This window comes from Mesocricetus auratus, unplaced genomic scaffold (genome assembly GCF_017639785.1).
Source record: "Mesocricetus auratus isolate SY011 unplaced genomic scaffold, BCM_Maur_2.0 Super-Scaffold_100023, whole genome shotgun sequence".
Classification (NCBI taxonomy): Eukaryota; Metazoa; Chordata; class Mammalia; order Rodentia; family Cricetidae; genus Mesocricetus; species Mesocricetus auratus.
Genome location: NW_024429204.1, coordinates 19,924,156 through 19,934,247, shown reverse-complemented (window position 1 = coordinate 19,934,247; position 10,092 = coordinate 19,924,156). Strand labels below are relative to the sequence as shown.

Sequence of the window (10,092 nt, the reverse complement as noted above, 5' to 3'; positions counted from 1 at the left end):
TCCGTTTACATAGTCACTCCAGGAATCATCTGTAAATGAGCCATACAATCTGTGATCTTCTGCAATTAACCCTTTCCCTCAAAAACACCCTCTGTGGTCTTATCCCACTTGTTAGTGGTTTGTTTCTTTTTATTCTTGGGTAGTATTCTTTGATATACAATTAGCATGTTGGTGGAGATCTGAGTTGGTTTGCCCTTTTGAATATTATGAATAAAAAGGTGATAAATGTTTGTGTACACATTTTATATGATAAATTATAAACGCTTGTTCCTGCAATGGCTTGTTCACAGAGTAACTTCATGTTTGGTCTTGCAAAAAGTGCCCAACTGTTTGTTTGTTTTTTTCTTCAAACTAGACAGCAATGTTTGGGTAGGCCACCTTGTCTGTGTTCTAAGTACTTTTTGGTAATTGTCTTAGTTAGCTTTAAACATCAACTTGACACAGCCTTGTTGTCTGAGTGGAGAACCTGGCTTGAAGAATTACCTAGATCAGACAGGCCTGTGGGCATGGCTTTGTCAGGCTGTCTTGATTATTAATCAGTGTAGGAAGGCCAACCAGGGGCAACACCATTTCCTGGCCAGGTGGTTCTGGGATATATGAAAGCCAGCAAGGTATAAGGCTGTGAGCAATCTATCAAACAGCATTCCTCCCTGGTCTCTGCTTCAAATTCCTGCTCTGAATTCCTCTCCATGGTGGACTGTGACTTCCACGTCTAAGCTGAAATTAACCTTTTTCTTCCCTAAGTTGATTTTGGTCAGAGGGCTGTATCTTGGCAACAGAGAGGAAGAGAACACTCTTGGTTTCAGCCTTTCTGGTGATATGCTGGGATCGCTCACTGTGCCTTTGGTTTGCATTTCCCTGATTGCTAATGATATTGAACACTCTTGCTGTGCTTATTAGCATACACAAACAATCGTATTTCCTTGCTGGGTTGTTTAATTTTGTACGCTGAGTTTTAGGGGTGCTTTATATAATCCAGATGCTATTCCTCTTGGGTACGCCATCCGTGAATGCAGCCCCGTTTTGTAGTTGAGTTTTCCGTATACTTGACAGGGTATTTCCCAGAGTAAAGTTTTGAATTTTGATGAAATATAATTTTTTATCTTTTGTCTGTGGGTCTTTGTCTAGTCTTAGATCTCAAAAGTTTCCTCTTATATCTTATCTTGACACTGTTGTAATTTTTGATAGCCTGTGGTCTATTTTGAGTTAATTTTGTGTTCAAGTCTAAGATTTACATTGAGATTGTTTCCCCATCCTGGGTGGAAGTTTCTTTGAAATACTGCGTGCCATCTTTTTCTTCACTAGTTACTTTAGAATTATTATTGCTGTTGTGTATATGCAGGCAATGTGCAGGGGGCGTGTGCATGGCATAGACAAGTGTGTAGGCCCGGGGACAGCTTCGGGATTGGTTCTGTCCGTCTGCTGTGAGATCTAGGGATGGAACTCAGGTTATGCAACTTGTGTGGCAAAAAGTAATCCTACCGACATAGCCATAACGATGGCCCTAGGTGTTTTATCTTTGATAGGGTTTCTGTCCGGGGTTAGTATGACAGTAACGCGAGCTTCATCAAATAAGTAGGGGGATGTCTTTCCTTTTCCAGAGTCATTGTACAGAATTGTGCAGTTTCTCTCTAAGCATTCGGTAGATTTCCCAGCGAGGACCTGTACAGCTGGAAATTCAATTTCTTCTTCTTTTTTTAAAGTTTTAAAATTTACTTATTCAACTTTCTTGAAGTCTATGCAGATATTCAAGATATTTCATAATAAAATAGCGGTGGTGCCTTGTGTTTTTAAAGGAACCCATTCACTGAGTCCGAGTTGCTACATTTATGTGTGTAGAGCTCATGCTAGTACCTTCTGATGCTTTCTGACTCCACAGTGCCACTTTCTTTTATTCCTGACACACTGACAGCTTGTATCCTCTCTTTTCCTCTTTGACAATCTTGTTTGTTATTGTCATAATTCTAAAGAGTTTTTGTTACATTTTTTTGATGCCATCTTGCTTGGAATTTTATTAATTATTGGTTCTGCATTAAAATATAATTCCTCCTTGCTTTGTTTATCCTATTTTTCTAGGTTCTTTTTGTTTGTTTGTTTGTTTTTTGTTTTTCGAGACAGGGTTTCTTTGTATTGTTTTGGAGGCTGTCCTGGAACTCGCTCTGTAGACCAGGCTGGCCTCAAACTCACAGAGATCCGCCTGCCTCTGCCTCCCAAGTGCTGGGATTAAAGGCATGTGCCACCAACGCCCGGCTTTTCTAGGTTCTTGATATGGGAGGAGTCTTTTTTTTTATTCACTCATATATTACATCCTGACTGCAGTTTCTCCCTCCCCCAGTTTCTCTCCCCATCTCCCCTCTCCCCCAATTCCATGCCCACTACATCTCCACTCAGAACAGAGCAGACTTTCCAGGGTCATCAACCAAATACAGTACAGTATGCTACAATAATACCAGGCACACGCCATTACATGAAGGCTGGACAAGGCAACCCAGTGGGAGGGAAAGGGTCCCTCAAGCGGGCAAAAGAGTCATTAACCACACCATTCCCACTGTTAAGAATCCCATAAAAACACCAAGCTACTCAGCAGTAACAAATGTGCAGAGGGCCTAGGTTAGACCCCTACTACAGACTCCCTGATCTCTGGTCAGTTGATTCTTTGAATTGTGTTCTTTTGTTGTTTCTGACCCCTCTGGTTCCTCAGATCCTCCCTCCCCATCCTGCACAGGACTCCCCAAGCTTTGCCTCATGTTTGGCTGTGGGACTCTGTATCTGCTCCCATTGGTTGTTGGGTGAAGTTTTTCTGGTCCCTTTGATGAGGATCCTGCTAGGCTCTGGTCCCAGAACACTCTGCAGGTAGGACAAGCTGTAGGCCGAAGGTTTTGTGTCTGGGTTGGTGCTCCAATCCCTCTACTTGAGGGCTTGACGGGTTACAGAAGATGGCCAGGTCAGGCTCCTTGTCCCCCATCACTAGGAGTCTTTCTTGGGTTACTCTCATAGATTCCATGGAGTTTCCATTGCACTAGGTTGCGGTGCTTAAGTTTTTAATTTGACGCTTTCTCCTCCCCCCCAACTCTGCATCCAACATCATAAACTTGCCTTCGGCACTGTTTTATGTGTATCACAAATTTGGTACCTAAGTGTTGACTTTGTATTTCCTTTTAAAATTCCTCTTTGATCCATGTAGCTAAATAATAATGCCATTTAGTTTTCAAGTGTTCAGGAGCTACTCAGTTACCTTACTGTGATAGTTTCTAGTTTGACTCCACTGTGGTTGGGGGTACATTGTGTATGATTTCCATTATTTTAACTTAAAGTCTGTTTTGTAACCCATTATTTGGCTCACCTTACTACATGTTTTATGAACACTAAAAAGAAAACTGTGAATCTGGTGTATTTGAGTGAAGCAGTGTAAGAATGTCTATGCAAACCCATTTGTCGATGAATTATGCTATTGAGTTGTCTTTTCTATAGTTAGTTTTGAAAACACGATTATTGAAAAGATGCTGCTGAAGTCTTCAGATGTCATTATGGATTTGTCCAGTTACCTTTCCATTCTGTTGTCTTCTTTCGCTACTCTGCTTTTTGTGGATGCACAATAATTCTATCTAGATTGACTCAGCGTTTCTGACATTATTGGATAGAATTGCATGTCTCTATCATACGCAGCATGTCTTAAAGTACATATAAATTGTGGAATGGTTAAATGTAGCTAAATAATAATGCAATAACACAGCAGTTACTCTGTGTGTGTGTGTGTGTGTGTAATTGTAATTCTTTGCTTTTTTTCCCTCCTGAGTCAGGGTCTAACCATATAGGCCAGGCTGGTCTTGACCTTTAAATGCTTCAGCTTTGAGAAGGCTGGTGCAATTGATATATGATTATAGATATATGATCTGGTCCTCTATGTCCATCTTTGAAGATGTAACTATAGTCACTGTGCTGTGTAGTGAGTTTCTTGAACCCTTCCCACCTAGCTGTATTCTAAGTCCTTTGACCTCCCCAAGCTTCCTCTTCTCAATCACTGTAACTTCCGACAACCAGCCTTTGGCTCTCTGCCTTTTGAGGTAAACCTTTAAGACTCCACGTATGAGGAAAACCATGTGACAGTTTGTGCCTGGCTTATTTCACTTAACATAATATTTTCTTGTTTATCCATATAGTCACAAATAATAGGATTCCATTTTTAATGGATGAATCATATTTCATTGCATACACATACCTTTTCCCCATCTGTTTGCTGATAGTCACTCAGGTTGATCGTTGTTTTGTTATTATAAATACTGTGACAATGAACAGAAACTACAAACTCAAATATTAAGAAAAGCAACCTCAACATTAGTCATACTTGGAGTCTTTGTCATAGCAATTTGAATATCCCCGTATTACGTATTCCTTTACAAACTTTTATAGTTATTATTTGTATAGTTGTACTCTTCTGTCACTAGAGAGGAATATAAGGCAGGAGGAGCTCAGTGCAGTCTGAGGTCTGGAGAGGAGCAGTGCAGTCTGAAGATGCAGCCTGAGGTTCGGTGGATCACCCTTTCGGTCTAAGCATTGTAGAGGTGAGAATTCTCTACTGCCTTGGCTGCTTTGCTTCTCTGACCTTCAGCTTTAACCCCAGTATTTGTCTCTGGGATTTTATTATTCCTGCTGCATCTTGAATGTAATATCCCATCAAACCAACTCTCCTGCTTTTTTAGCTTTTTTGCTGAGGGTTTCACATCAGGATTCCTCTTTTCCTTGCTGTTTTTTTTTCTTTTTGCAGGGTGGGGGGCAGGGTCTCAGTAACTGGCCTGCAACTCTCTCTGTTGAGCAGGCTCAGACCCACAGAAATCCATCTGCTTCTGCCTCCCACGTGCTGAGGTTGGAGGTGTGCATCGTCGTGGCTACCACGGATGCGTTTAGATTTCCTCTTGATCTCTGGTCTTTTATTGTAAAGCATGAAGACATCATCTTACTTCAATTGAGACAGCTCAGTACCTAGATCAGTCGTTCTTAACCCTCTGAGGGGCAAACAACTCTTTCACAGGGTCACCTAGGGCCATCAGAAAACACAGATATTTGTGTTATGATTCGTGACAGTAGTGAAATTAGTTATGAAGTAGAAACGAAAATAATTCATTTTACGTGTATGAGTGCTCTACTGACTTTATGCCAGAAGAGGGCATCAGATCCCACTATAAGATGTCTGTGAGCCACCATGGGGTTGCTGGGAATTGAACTCAGGACCTCTGGAAGGGCAGCCAGTGAGTGTTCTTTAACCTCTGAGGGACACCATGGGACATCTTCACTAAGAGGACTGACTGCCTTTGATGGACATTGGGTCCCTAAAGGGTTACAGGTCATCTCTCTGGAGAGAGGGGGGGGGAGGGAGAAGAGAGGAGAGGAGAGGAAAGAGAGAGAGAGAGAGAGAGAGAGAGAGAGAGAGAGAGAGAGAAAGAGAAAGAGAAAGAGGGAGAGACAGAGAGAGAGGGAGAGGGAGAGAGAGACAGAGAGGGAGAGAGGGAGGGAGAGAGAGAGGTAAGGAGAGAAGAGAGGAGAGAGAGAGGGAGAGAGAGGTAAGGAGAGAAGAGAGAGAGAGAGACAGAGAGAAAGAGAGGGAGGGGAGAGAGAGGGGGGAGACGGGGAGAGAGAGAGGGGGGAGAGAGGGAGAAAGAGAAGGAGAGAGGGAGAGAGAGAAGGAGAGGTGAGAGAGAGGGGAAGGGAGAGAGAGGAGAGAGAACATTCCCATGAGCACTGACACAGGATTTTGAACCAGCATCTCCAGCCTCCAATCCTCCTTTCAGAAAGTTTGAAACTCTGTATGAAGCAGGTGAGAGACCTCTGAACAAGGGAGTCCAGGGGAGTCACAGGGAGTCAGAGGGAGTCCAGGGGAGTCACGGGGAGTCAGGGGGGTGTCCTTAGGGAACCAACTTTCTAAGCCCCTGTTTCTCTACTCCAAACTTGGAAAAGATGTGGACAGACCAAATCCGGGTTTCCTAGCTTTGGCGATGAATGCGGCCCAGCCCGTGTTTCCCATGGCAGGGCTGTCTCCCTCTGTGTTTACAGAGTACTTCGCCTCTGATGTGACTCACTTTCACAGGAAACTTTTGTGTTGCTTTGGGATGCGTGCCCCTGGCAGGAGGGTGCCTCTGACAGCTTGGGGCACCCAAGGCCAGCTAGGAATTGTGGGGTCCCCCGAGGTCTAACCCCCAGCCTGAGGAATGGGGACCAGACTTATGAACAAATGCACATCCATACCCTAACACCCACGTGAGGGATATGCTCTCCTGGCAGCGGTACGGCTATGGGGAATCTCCAGGCACAGATGCCATGTGATCCACGTGGTTCGGTGGCAGGTCACCCTTTCTGGGCAGGAGACAGGAAACCTGTTGTTGGTTCATTTGAAAATTTGCAACCACACCCTTCCTTCTTCCAGTTTTGAGGTACTTAATTAAAAAAAAAATTACCTCCTTATTCCCAAACATTTTGGAGCAGACACTTAGCTTCTCTTCCTTGCCTCTAACACCCCATTCTGCTCCTTTACTCTGTGACAAAATGCTGCTCGCCAACACAGTTCCTGGTGAATTGAAATTCATCTCCTTGGGAGCAGTTTGTGATCACTGCAGAACCCTTGGGGGTTCAGCACAATGGGGGACAAGCTCCACACATGCCAGTTCCCCGGAGGGTGCAGCTCCTGGGAGGCAATTCTGAAAAACCCGAATCTGCGATTCCTGCTGATGTTAGATGCAGGACCAGAGGGCACATCCTGGTTGGAAATGAGGGAATGGTACCTTTTAACCAACCACCTTTGGCTAGAACAGTCAACTCCACTTTCTTGAAGAGTTCTTATCGTAACAAAATGAAAGTCCTACCTTTTTTTTTTTTTTTTTTTTTTTTTGGTTTTACGAGGCAGGGGTTTCTCTGTATTGTTTTGGAGGCTGTCGGTCTAGCCTGGCCTCGAACTCACAGAGATCCGCCTGCCTCTGCCTCCCAAGTGCTGGGATTAAAGGTGTGCGCCACCACCACCCGGCTGAAACTCCTACCTTTTCTATTCACTAAGCACTTAGACTTTCCCCCATCCCTTCCTTCCCTTCCCTTCCCTTCCCTTCCCTTCCCTTCCCTTCCCTACCCTTCCCCCTTCCCTCCCTCCCTCCCTCCCTCCCTCCCTCCCTCCCTCCCTCCCTCCCTTCCTCCCCCTCTCCCTCCCTCCCTCCGTTTCTCTCTCTAACATCCACTCATTATTTTGTTCGGTGTGTGTGGCCGGGAGAGCATGTGGATGTTGTAGGACAATGAGCAGGAGTTGGCTTCCTCCTTCCCCCTTGTGGGGCCTGGGAACTCAGGTTCTCAGACTTAGCAGCAAGAGCTTCTTCCCACAGAACCACTGGAGCGCCAGCCTCAAACACTCAGACTTAAATCTGTCCCTGGGATATAACAGATGCTCAGTAATGGGTGAACGAACCTATTCTGTCATTTTCCTTATTGAACTCTAAATTCCACTGGGCAAAGACTATTTAGTGATTGGATTGTCAAGTCTCAATACGATATTGTGCATATATTTATAATAGATAACTGTCAATTAAACTGCTTTGGTCCTGGGATATCCCTTATGATTTTCCGGGCAGCTTTGTGACATCCATAGTGAGGAGCAGGGGTTAAGAGAGAGGGATATTTATACAGGGCTATTTTCTTTCTGGGGAGCCTGGGGTGCATACTTCAACTCCTCAACTCTCTATTTCCCTTGCGAAAGAGGGATAATGATGCCTAATAACTTAATTCTTTCAAAGCCATTGAGAGGATTAAGTTGAAGGTGTTTATGGTCTAATAAGTAATTGTTGTTGTTGTTGTTATAGTATCTGCTTTCTGTTTCTCATGCAGATAATCATGCCCACGGTACTTGGTCAGTCTTTTTTTTTTTTAAACCCATACCAGGACGCTGGAGAGTGGGAGACTTTGAGACCTCAGTTGTAAGTGAATTATCTTCATCAAAACCCTCCCCTCAGTGTTCAGGGATCTAGGCAGAAGAGGAGTTGGAAAGAGGGTAAGAGTCAGCGGTGGTGACGGATGGATGATTCCGAGGAAACAGCATCTCCCAGACACAACAGAGACTGAGGCGGCCCGTACAAGGCGGGCACAGTCTGAGAAGGGGAGGTGGGCATCGTCTTCTACCCCTAACCAGGCTGCAGCTGATACCCAATGGCAAAGGAAAACTCAGTTTTCTCCAGCGGAGTCTCACTGGGTATGTTTAACCACACTCCGGGGCAGGTCACAAAATGAACTCAATGGTATTTTTGTTTTCTTTGGGTATTTTTTGTCTCATTGCTTCTTTATTTTGATTTCCACTTTTATGGAGTTGTTTTTTTTAATGTGTGTTTCTTTGTTGTTGTTTGTTTTAAAGAGAGAAAAAGAATATAACGTTGGGTGGGTAGAGAGGTAGGGGGTATCTTGGAGGAATTGGGGGAGGGGGAAAATATGATCAAAATATATAGCTTGAAAAAATTTTAAAATAAAACACATATTTATTTATTTATTGCTATTTGCTGAGTCTCACTGTGTATCTCACTCATACTGTCAACTCCTGTATCCTCTCACTTTATCCTCCTGAGTGCTGGGATTAGAAGTATGAGTCATCGAGCCTGACTTGATTGGAGTGGTGGTTGAATAGGAATGGTTTGAATGCTTGGTCCATAGGGAGTGATGCTCAGAGGTGTGGCCTCATTGCAGTAGGTGTGGCCTCATTGCAGTAGGTGTGGTCTTGTTGGAGGAAGTGTGTCACTGCGGAGGCGGGCTTTATATGTATGTATTCCTGTTGCCTTCTGGTCAAGGTAACAGACCCTTGGCTCCTTCTCTAGCCCTTGTGTCTTAATTAGGGTTACGATTGCTATGAAGAAATACTAGAACCATGGCAACTCTTATAAAGGAAGACATTGAATTCTGGTGGCTCACTTCCGGCTCAGAGGTCCAGTACATCATGGTGGCATCAGGCAGGCATGACGCTGGAGAAACAGCCAGGTGTCCTACACCTTACAGGCAATAGGAAGCTGATGGACACACTGGGCATATCCTGAGCATAGGAAACCTCAAAGTCCTTCCCCTCAGTGACACACTTCCTCCAACAAGGCCATGTCTCCTGATGGCGCCACTCCTCTTGGGGGCTGCTCTCTTTCAAACTGCCACACCATGTCCGCCAGCACACCGCCACGCTTCCCTCCATGGTGATAATAAACTAAACCTCTGAATTGTAAGCCAGTCCCAATTCCATGTTTTCCTTTACAAACAGTTGCTGTGGTGATGGTGCCTCTTCACAGCAATAGAAAACCTAACTAAGTCGGGTGGATTTTAAGTGGAAAAGATTAGCTGGCATCGTATTACCAGGAGACGGAGCAGGTCTGGGCTCCCTGGGCTGGGGGTTCCATCTAGAGCCCACATAAATGTGCACAATGTGTACTGTGAGAGCCACTGTTTGTGGGTGTTGGTGTGGGTGTTGGTGTGTCACTCATGGTATGTGTAGATTGGCCGGTACGCTAGACCACATGTGACTGTAAAAAAGCAAAAACCAGACCACTGCATAATTACTTAACCTTTCTGCTCCTCCTTATCCTCTATTAAGCAGAGATAACAGTAGCCATTACTTAACAATGTTGACTGTAGGGGGCCTTGCGAAGGGATTCACATAAGAGCCCAAAGAAGTCTCTGGTACCCAGGAGCAGCCTGGTGCCTGGTGCCTACTGCATTATTTTCATGCAGCCGACAGAAACACTGAAGAGAAGGAAGAGGGACTTTGACTCCTGGTTTTCGGGGCTCATCATGCTGTCTGAGGAGGTGCGGTGGCGTTCAAGGCAGTGGGGGCATTTGATGATGGCTACTCATGTAAGAATGAATCAGGAAACAGAGCAAAGTCACACCCAGCGGTGAGAATACCCTTCAAAGGCCTACCCCAGTGACCTCTTCCTGCTGGCTAGGTGCCACCTCCTGAAAGCCCCACAGTGCCCCCATAACAAAGGGCACCAGCTGGGCACCAATCACTGGCAGTGTGATCAGGTGGGAGATGTTTCAGATGCTAACCATGACACCTCGTATGTTCCGACAATCCGGGTTGGTCTTTTCCACAGA

At 44.9% G+C, this 10,092-nt stretch overlaps 1 long non-coding RNA gene across 1 annotated transcript; it reads left to right on the top strand.

Moving 5' to 3' along the window:
• Positions 1-7,201: 7,201 nt before the first annotated feature.
• On the top strand, positions 7,202-9,890 carry LOC121133736. The gene is made up of 2 exons (XR_005870711.1): positions 7,202-8,218; positions 9,727-9,890. It is a non-coding gene; the product is annotated as an uncharacterized LOC121133736 (long non-coding RNA).
• Positions 9,891-10,092: the final 202 nt, after the last annotated feature.